General features: G+C 38.8%; 1 protein-coding gene across 1 annotated transcript in view; it reads left to right on the top strand.

Moving 5' to 3' along the window:
- Nucleotides 1–283: 283 nt before the first annotated feature.
- CD36 (CD36 molecule) overlaps nucleotides 284–9,284 on the top strand; it is an 81,244-nt gene continuing 72,243 nt past the window's right edge. Inside the window, exon 1 of the mRNA XM_032304638.1 lies at nucleotides 284–442. The gene's annotated coding sequence lies outside the window, so the exon portion shown is untranslated. The remainder of the gene's footprint in view (nucleotides 443–9,284) is intronic.

Raw genomic sequence — 9,284 nt, 5'->3', positions numbered from 1 at the left:
TAATTATGGAGAGAAGCAAATTGATTACTAATGATTATTCGATTTCTCATGTTTCATAAGCACAGAAACTATTTTTTATGGGACATAAAAGGTTTTAATAGGAAAAGGATTATAGGTTTTATTTTCCTCAACTGAGGCACAAAATGAATGAGATTTTTCAAGTTAACTTTCATTCCATCTGGCTCAGGTGTCAGGGATCTATATTTATCTCGAGTTAGGCATGCGCCTGAAGAGCTGGAAGGCTCAGGATGTCAATGGCTTTCAGATGTCAGGATAACCTTAAAGACAGATGAATGGTCAAGACCCCGTGCCTCATTTCTGAGTTCTCAGCTGCTGTGCTGTGGAAATCATGTGTTTATTTTCTGCGTCTCCTCCTACAACAGTGTCTCTGAAGCCACACTTCAGATCCTACTTCTAGGCAAGCAAGCTACTCCAGAAGTTGGTGAGCAAAATATTTTTACTTAGGGGTGAGGTTATAAATGTCTTTGTTGTGGAAGGGCTATCATCTAGTAAATATTAATAATTATTATTTTTAACTCTTTAAGAAGATCATACTGTCTGTTCTAATAATTTAGGATGCTTTTTTTTTAAACATTTGTAAGCCTTCAACTAAATAGATGAATAGCCTTTTGACACTTAAACAATTCTACTAGTCTCCAAATTTATCTTTTGATATTTCCATTTGCCCCCTTCATGGCTTTGACTTGGAAAGTATAAGAAAAACATAAATTTCTTATTTCAAAAGTGTAATTTTACTGGAAATCTTATTCCTTCAGATTCTCTTAAGTTAATATGGCTTGTCCCAATCTAGTCTGTGTTATTTTAATTTCTGTTTACCTTCTTCTAAGCTTTAAAAATACTATCCTTTTGAAAAGGACACTAAAAATCAGACCAATTAAATTTTTCTCTTCCAAATTGGAAAAACTTTTATTTGTTTATTTTTTTAAGTGAGACGAGAGGTTGAATGACCTTTGTTCTTGGGACTCTGAAAATGTTTTTTGGCACACCATTAAGACTAACAAGTATATCGAAGAAATAATTTAAAAGATCAGATCCTCTTAAGCTGACTCATAGAAGGAAAAAAAAGTAAAGATCTTGATATATACTTACTGATCACTGGTGATAATACAAATTGTGCTGACGGTGGGAACCAGATAACTTACTTTGGAGGGGAGGGGGTTTTGTCACATAGCAGAACTTTGCTACCTGGGGTGTTTCATAGTAAGGCTGTGTGAGATCAGAGAACACTGCAGAGAATGACAGAGGAGTGACTTACGCAGAAAGGAAACTTAAGGACATACTTAGCTTACAGACAAAACCAGATGCTGATTTAAAAACAGTCCCCTCAGACACCCCACGCTATTTTTAAAAGTTTCAAAAAGAATCGGGTAGAATTCTTTACCTTTAAGAGATCATTTCCTTTTGTTCTTTGGAGAAGTGGTCGTTTGGAGCTGTGCTGAATTCTGGGGCGAACATTCTGAACTGATGCTTACAAAAGTGTTAACCTCTCGTCCACTCCCTGTGTGAGAACTCACAGCTCAGGTGGGAAGTGGATCAGATGAAGAGAAACAGGCAACCTGTCTTGTTCTCAGGTACACCTGACTAAAGAATGAAAGCAGGATTTGCAGGGCAATACACGAGACTCCTGTAATCCTGACAAGGAAAGGAGAAATGTTTTCAGATGATGTACAACGCAAACACTAATTATTTGGAATCTGATCCTTTTGTAAAGGACAATGACAACTTTGCAGCTAACTGTTTTGAGAGTTTAAGAAAGCAAACACCTGAGGATAATAAAACAATTTTCACCTGGGAAAAGTTAAGCTTTTGAACTCAGAAGAATCGTTGTCAGGCAAAAGCAGGGGGAAGGAAAAAGGTGGGGGGGACTATAATGTGGCTAACAAATCAGTAGTAAAGACTATTTAAGACTGCAGAGCAGGCCAGTTAAATGGAAGAATATGTTTTTCTTGGAGTGAAGAAATACATAATAATCTACTGATGTTAATGTGACTGTGGTTAATTTTGCTTTTGGCACAAATGGCTAATTAGGATTATTCATTAAGGAATTTAATATTCTTAGTATTTACAAACTAAACTTCATAGGATTCTGAAATTCAAAAGAAATGCTTAAAATGAATGACAGGAGAAAATGTCTTTTATTGGTCCGTTGTTCATGTTTTTCATCGTTCTTTGGATGAAAACTGCTACGTGCATTACCACTTTCCTGCAGCCTGTAGGAAGTATTCAGAAGTGAGGAACGGGGAGGTGCCCGCAGGTGAAGTGACCTTGTGTTTTCATCGGGTTCCTGGAATCCTAAATTCTGCTGGGTTAAGTGTGATTCTCTCCATCATAAACAATGAACTGTTGTCAGGAAAAAGGAAACAGTCTAAAACTAACTTAAGTGCAGGGAGAATAAAAAAAGAAATACAGTTTTATAAGTAATTAGTGTTACCGTTTGTTGTATTGTAGCAAAGTGCAGAAATTGGCTAAGCCACTAAAAACTTTTGTCTTTTACTAAAGACAGTGAGTCTATGCCCCTGGTTTCCCCATGAACTTTCTAGCCACTTCTTTATGAAGGCGAGTAAGGTGGATTCTGTTTTGTGTCTTCTGAGGAATTTAGCTGTGTGGAAATTGAGTAACACTTTAAAAGAAGGTGCTTGGTGGTACATTGTTAAATTGTTTAAAATGTTTTTGAAATATACCCAGAGACCTTTGTCACACAAACACTATCATCTGAAAGAGGAAATGACAGAAATTTGGCAAGCATCATTGAGGGGCATAGCAAACAGCTTGGCTACATTCGTCAAGGAGTCCAGTGTCCCCAAATAGAAAAGCATTGTTCAGTGCTTGTGGAGTTTAAAAGCAGAATAAGAACAGTGCTTTAAAAAAAAATAATAATAATAGTTTCATCTCTTAATGTTGTTTTTCTCATTAAGTCTTCCAAATATAAATGTTACATTTTTTCCCACTTTAATTTTTAGGAAATCAAAAAATATTAGTAGTCATGTCATAGTTTTAAAAATTAAGAACACAGTCTAAACAAAATTCATGTGGAGGCCCATTTTGTCCTATTCTGGAATCTCATTATTATTCCATTTGAAATGTAACAGATGCCATTGTAAAGTGTCCTTCCTGTATCTCCATCTAGGAAGATTTAGAAACGAAGTAAAAAGAGTTAATTTATTCAGGACACTGGCTCCATAGCATGGACCCTAAATACAGTATCTTTATAGAACAAGCATAAATTTGCAATAAGTGAGTGGGATCTTTTCAACAAGTGTTGTTACTTTAAGAGTGAACCCTAAAACAGTGAACCTGATGGAATCAACTACCTGTCAGTCAATTATTCGTTGTTGCATTCATTAAAATATACATATGAGTATTTATTCTGTGTCAGACACTGTTGTAGGCTCTAGAGAACATGATTAACGATATTGTGCTGGATGTTTATAAGGATCCAGGATCTTTCTTCAGGTGCTTGTTCTCCCCTCCTCCCCACCCCCTCACCCACCAGGTTCTAAATTTTGTTTATATGGAATGAAACTTTTTTTTAAAAGATCTTATTTATTTATTTATTTATTTATTTGACAGAGAGAGAGAGAGAGAGAGAAAGAGATCACAAGTAGGCAGAGAGGCAGGCAGAGAGAGAGAGAGAAGCAGGCTCCCCCTTGAGCAGAGAGCCTGACCTCATGACCTGAGCCAAAGGCAGAGGCTTAACCCACTGAGCCACCTAGGCACCCTAGAATGAAACGGTTTGATGGAAGTTTCAAAAAACCTGTTAACTTAGTAAATCATAAAGATGTGGGATGATTTTTGTGGACACTTTCCACACCACTGCACACAGACCCCATAATGAATCATCTCTCCTGAAGAAGACGGGCTGGACAGGTGACTGCTAACTTTACAGAACTGGAAGGAAGAGACTGGGCAGAGTTACTTCTTTGCTCCCTCCTAACTTCTTGTCACTGCCCCTACAGATGAGCAATGCATTCTTAAAAAGCTAAGGAACTAACAGAATGTAGAAAACCCTTCTGGAATACGATCACATAACTGTGTATGTACTCTCAGCTTTGGGTTTGATAGCTCCTTAGGCTTACTTTGTGATGAACTATTTCATCTGAATGGGGGAACCAACACTCCTCTAAACTTTAGATCTGTCTCTTGGAGGGGAAAGGAAAGACATCGAGTTTCTCTGGAAACTTCTAGTTTCTGGGAGCTGTCTCCTTTTCAGAGCTGCTTGGTCAAAAGTTAAATCTAAGCTGACACATGGAGGGGCAGTTACAGAGCAGGACACAAGCTGTGATAACTATAATGAACAGTGATTAAACCTTCACTGTGCCCTCGGAGTTGGCCCTTTGGCGAGGCTGTAAACTCCAAGGAGGCAGGGGTCATTTGTAACTGAGCATCAGCGCTGCCCTGTGCCTGACACAGATTAAGCCCTTGATAGTTAGATTTTACTCCTTTATTCAATACAAAAAGTTTTACATCTAAATCTTTCCTAACCCAAAATGTTCACCTTCCACTAAGCGCTCTGACTAAAATTTTCAGAAGTTTTAATCATTTAAATGCATCTCTTATGCTTGGTGCTTTAAAAAAAAAAACAAAAACAAAAAAACAAACAAAAAAAACCCACAACCAAATGAGTACAAATCTCTACCACAAAGTGATAGATCTGTGCAGTGTTTTGTGTGTGAAATCCTTAGGTAGGTACTTTCAGGGGACGTTACCACGACGAGCACCACTCCTCCCTTCTCAGCACGACTGGGGTTTTGTTATTCTGTCATACAGGGTAGAACATCTGTTAAAAATTGAATTATGAAATGTAACACCCAAGTATTCTGTAATTCACATAACACGATAATCTCCCAGTGGGTCAAGTCCATGAAGTTCATTTATTCCCCAAATGCCACTGATTTCTTAGTCTTCCTCCCACCCCCCTCTGTGTGCAAAACTCAGATATGCTTGTTTTGACATTCAGTCTGCAGTCTTTACTCTGTGTACCAAGTTTTGGAGAATAAGAGAAAATCTCTCTCTTATTTCTATCCGTTCCATTCTCCGCAGGGTCCAGTAGACATCATCTAGATTTGCTAACCCGGCCCCAAGTACAGATTATGATTCCTTCACGTCTCACACACTTAATGGGAAACCACAGCAAAGAGAGAATCTGTTGTTCGCAAGCCTAGTCACACAGAACCCCAGAATCCTCCCTTGGGGTGGAAGGAATGGCCAGCTGGGGGAGAGGCATAATCATCCTCTGTTGTCTTCCTCTTGGTCAGGGGACTTCCTTCGGTTTTCCAAGCCTCTGTATTGCATCCTTATCCTGCCCAACTCTTATAATCATTCAGTGACATTTTATGTTTACCCAATGAAGTCAGGAAAAAAAAGATTAAGCGGGGAAAATGGTAAATCCTGGTACTCAGAGGCACACTGTAGGAAGCTCACTGGGATGATGCCCATTATCTTCTCCACCCCATTAGTATTCCTCTTAAGTAACAGAGGTGCCATTTTGTTTTTCTCTCTCAAATCTCCCACACAGAACTTCTGTACATAGTAACCGCAGGAACATTTCTGAAGCTGAAATCCTGTAGAATAAATAAAAGCAGTTGAAACTCACTGAATGGTCTTTTGTGAAAAGAAAACGACTTACTAATTATCTCCCATGGCAAAGCAACAGCTACGAAGCTTGGCTTTTTTTCTGAGGTTTAAAGCTGGAAGTCGACTTTCGGCAGCCCTCCCAATGTTCACAGTTGCTCACAGCAGAAGCTGCAAACCTTAGAAGTGGGAAGAGTTCTTAGCATACTCTTAAACCAAGATCCACCAAGATCCACTGATTTTATAAATGAGGACTCCAAGGCCCAGAGATGTTAAATGAGCTGTTTATGCCATTGCCTTTGAAGTGCTATGGCATAAACAAAGCACAGGCTTTGAAGTGACAGTCCCCTGTTTCCTGGTCTTCGGTTTTTTAGGGCCCCGTTCCCCATCAGCACCTACTAAGTGATCTTACCAGTTTTTATAGTTTTGCCAATAATCTACACATTCAAGAGAACGCAAGTCTGTATCTCGTGGCCCCAGTGCCTGCTGATCAAGGTCTCCATGTGGACACTTTGTATCCTGTGTTGAAAGTATCTGACCCCTTTAAACTTCTAGTTTTGTCTTCTGTTTCATGATGTGCATTTTACGTTCAAGATTCAACTGGAAGCAACCCCAGGATAGGTATGTCACTTACTATGCTTGGATCGATCCTCTTGCTGAGTAAAATATATGTACATACATAGACTCTGCAAACACTTCTTAAACAAATGAATAGGTTGAATCGGTAATTATATCCTGCCAGTGAAACCAGAAATTATAACCGCTCTGATCGCAATGATGTAAAATAATTAGTATTTAATGAGAGGCATTGTAAACTGTTGGTGGAAACACTGTCTCTGTAGTCCGATGGAAGAGGTGTGAAATTTGGATCTGCCATTTCCCTCAGCCATGACCCTGGCAAAGTTGGTAAACCTCTCTGAGCTTCTACTTCCTCATCCGTAAAATGGGGATGATGAAAGTACCTACCTCATAAGTCAGTTGCTCAAAGTCAGCGAGTTACTGCATGCAAGGTATTTACGCAAGTGCCTTGTATGTGATAAGTGCTTAGAGGGATTAACTATTGTTATTTCGCATATTAATTTAGACATGGGTAGTGTTAGCCTCATTTTAAGTATGAGTAAACAGAGATTAGGAAACTGGCCCGGGATCTTGCAGCTAGTTCAGTGAAAATGGCATAAACCTAACCTCATCCCACACCCACATCTATTCCTAGTATTTCCTCTTCATTCTTTGCTTTCTTCTTGTTACTAGAGCCTGAAACGTAGGACCCCTTCTTGATTTTTTTTTTTTTTAACTTTTACCTAGCTAATTATTTCGCAAGGCTGAGCTATTCCTGCTACTTTCTAAATATCTCTCCATCTCTACTAAATATTTCTGAAATCTTTCCCAACTACTTCCTTCCAGCCACTACTTTAATTCAGACCATATAATTTTCTGCCTGGGTTATTTTCAAATGATTCCTCTGGGTTTCTGTCCAATCTGTTCTCCACATCGTGCCAAAGCCATCTTCCTAAACCTAGATTTTATTATGTATGCCTTCCCTAAAATTCTTGAGTAGCTCTAGATTGTTTTCAAGAGAAATTCCCAAGAGAATGAATTCCTGGGTCTTCAGGCACACAACTCAGTCTGGTGTGGGTTGTGGTAGGACTTCGCGTTGTCATCTGTCCCTGTCTCTCGAATATCCCGTCTTGTCTTTCCAAAACCCATATCTGGTACCAACGCTTTCTCAAATAGCTATATTTACTCAGTATGGTTTTTGTTTGTTTGTTTGTTTGTTTTTGGTTTTTGGTTTTTTTTTTAAGATTTATATGTTATTTTATAGAGCTCAAGGTGAAGGGGCAGAAAGAGAAGGAGAATCTCAAGCAGATTCTACTGAGCAGGGAGCCCAATGGGAGATGACAGATGGGGCAGGTGCTTGATCACATGACCCTGATATCATGACCTGAGCTGAAATCAAGAATCAGAGGCTTAACAGATAGAGCCATCCAGCCACCCTGTCAGTGTGTATTTTCTTATGGAGATTATAAATATTCACATACATACACATATAATATATTTATATTTATATTATTTATATATAAATAAATTTATATGTACTTTATATATTTATAAATGCATAAGTATACTTTATGCATTTATAAATATATAAAGTATATATATAAATAAATAATTGATATAAATAATATAAATACTTATATAAATAAATAAATATCTTTTATCCATTTTACCCTTTCCCACTTGCTTTACCTGGACCTGTATTGTTTACCTCTCAAGTAAGCTAACAGTTTTTTCACCAAAATGTCCTTCATCACCCTTCCCCAATCCACTATTCTTCTCCCAACCTCGGTGTACGTGTCACAGTGTAAAATAATTTACAATTATTTATAAAATTGTACAAATACAATTATTGGTAAAGAAACAAATGTATCTTCCTAGCCATGCCTTGAGCTCCTGGAGGGGAAATAGCAGCTTTTTGTTTTGTTTGTTCTCCCATTTTTCCCAGTCAGAAGTCCAGACTTAGACTACCTCAGACTACCTTTACTCTTGCAAAGGCTACAGAAACATTTGCCAGTGTCGCTGAAGAAATAAGTCGAAGTAAGTGAGAAGCAAAGTTAATGATTCAGACGATGATAGGGAAGTGGCTTCAGAAGTATTCTGGAGCTTTCAAGAATGAGGAAGAGTTTGATAGGGGAAGTGATCTAGTATTAGAACCTGCAAAAGTGGGTGCCTGGGTGGCTCAGTTGGTTAAGGGATTGCTTTTGGCTCAGGTCATGATCCTGGAGTCCTGGGTTGGAGTCCAGAGTTGGACTCCCTGCTCTGCAGGGTGTCTGCATCTCCCTCTGACCCTCCCCCCTCTCATGCTCTCTCTCAAATAAATAAAGTCTTTAAAAAAGAAAGAAAGAAAGAAAGAAAGAACTTGTTAAAGTGATTGCAAAAAAGCCTGAAGCAAGAATTTGTGTATCTCCTGGGCTGTGAATGTGACGAAGGGAGCGGAACCAGAGCTGGGTTCAGGTTGCAAGCATGACCACTCAGCAGGTGCTTGCTATGTGGGCAAAGGGTGAAGGGCAAGATAAGATTAGGGAAGGACAACACCGTGATGGCTGAGCCAAACTCAGAGTCTGCTGTAGTTTTAAATCCTTCCTTCTTTTGGAAAACAAGGACAAGCAAGGGAATGTTGGAAACTAGAGAGTGAGAAGTGCTATGTCCTAGCACTCTGCTCAGTTTTGACAGCTGCTTCAATCGGACTAGATTTAGCACAGGAGTTCTCAAAAAAATTGGTGTATATGTGAATAACCAAAAATGTTTAACTTGGTTCTCATAATGCCTGCTTTTAAAAGATCTGTTGTTATGTGGCGTAATTAGCCTCGTCATCACCATCGTCATGACCGTCGTCACCATCGTCATGACCGTCATCACCATCGTCATGACCGTCATCACCATCGTCATGACCGTCATCACCATCGTCATGACCGCGGTTTTCTTCATCTCCTCTCGCATCCTATACCTCCCACCTTACGGATTACCATGAAAATTTGATCCCTTAATATACAAACTTTATCTTAATCCCTTTAAGAAGTTGTTTAAAATCAACCTACTATTATCTTGATAGCCCTTTATTGGGAGAGTCATTGGTTCTCTAATTATATGGTGCTGTTTCTAGGCTTTGTGGCAATTAGAATTGCATAATATCT

This window comes from Mustela erminea, chromosome 11, assembly GCF_009829155.1.
Source record: "Mustela erminea isolate mMusErm1 chromosome 11, mMusErm1.Pri, whole genome shotgun sequence".
In the NCBI taxonomy this organism is placed as follows: domain Eukaryota; kingdom Metazoa; phylum Chordata; class Mammalia; order Carnivora; family Mustelidae; genus Mustela; species Mustela erminea.
Note: the sequence above shows the minus strand (reverse complement) of the source record. Positions and strands in the feature narration are given on the sequence as shown.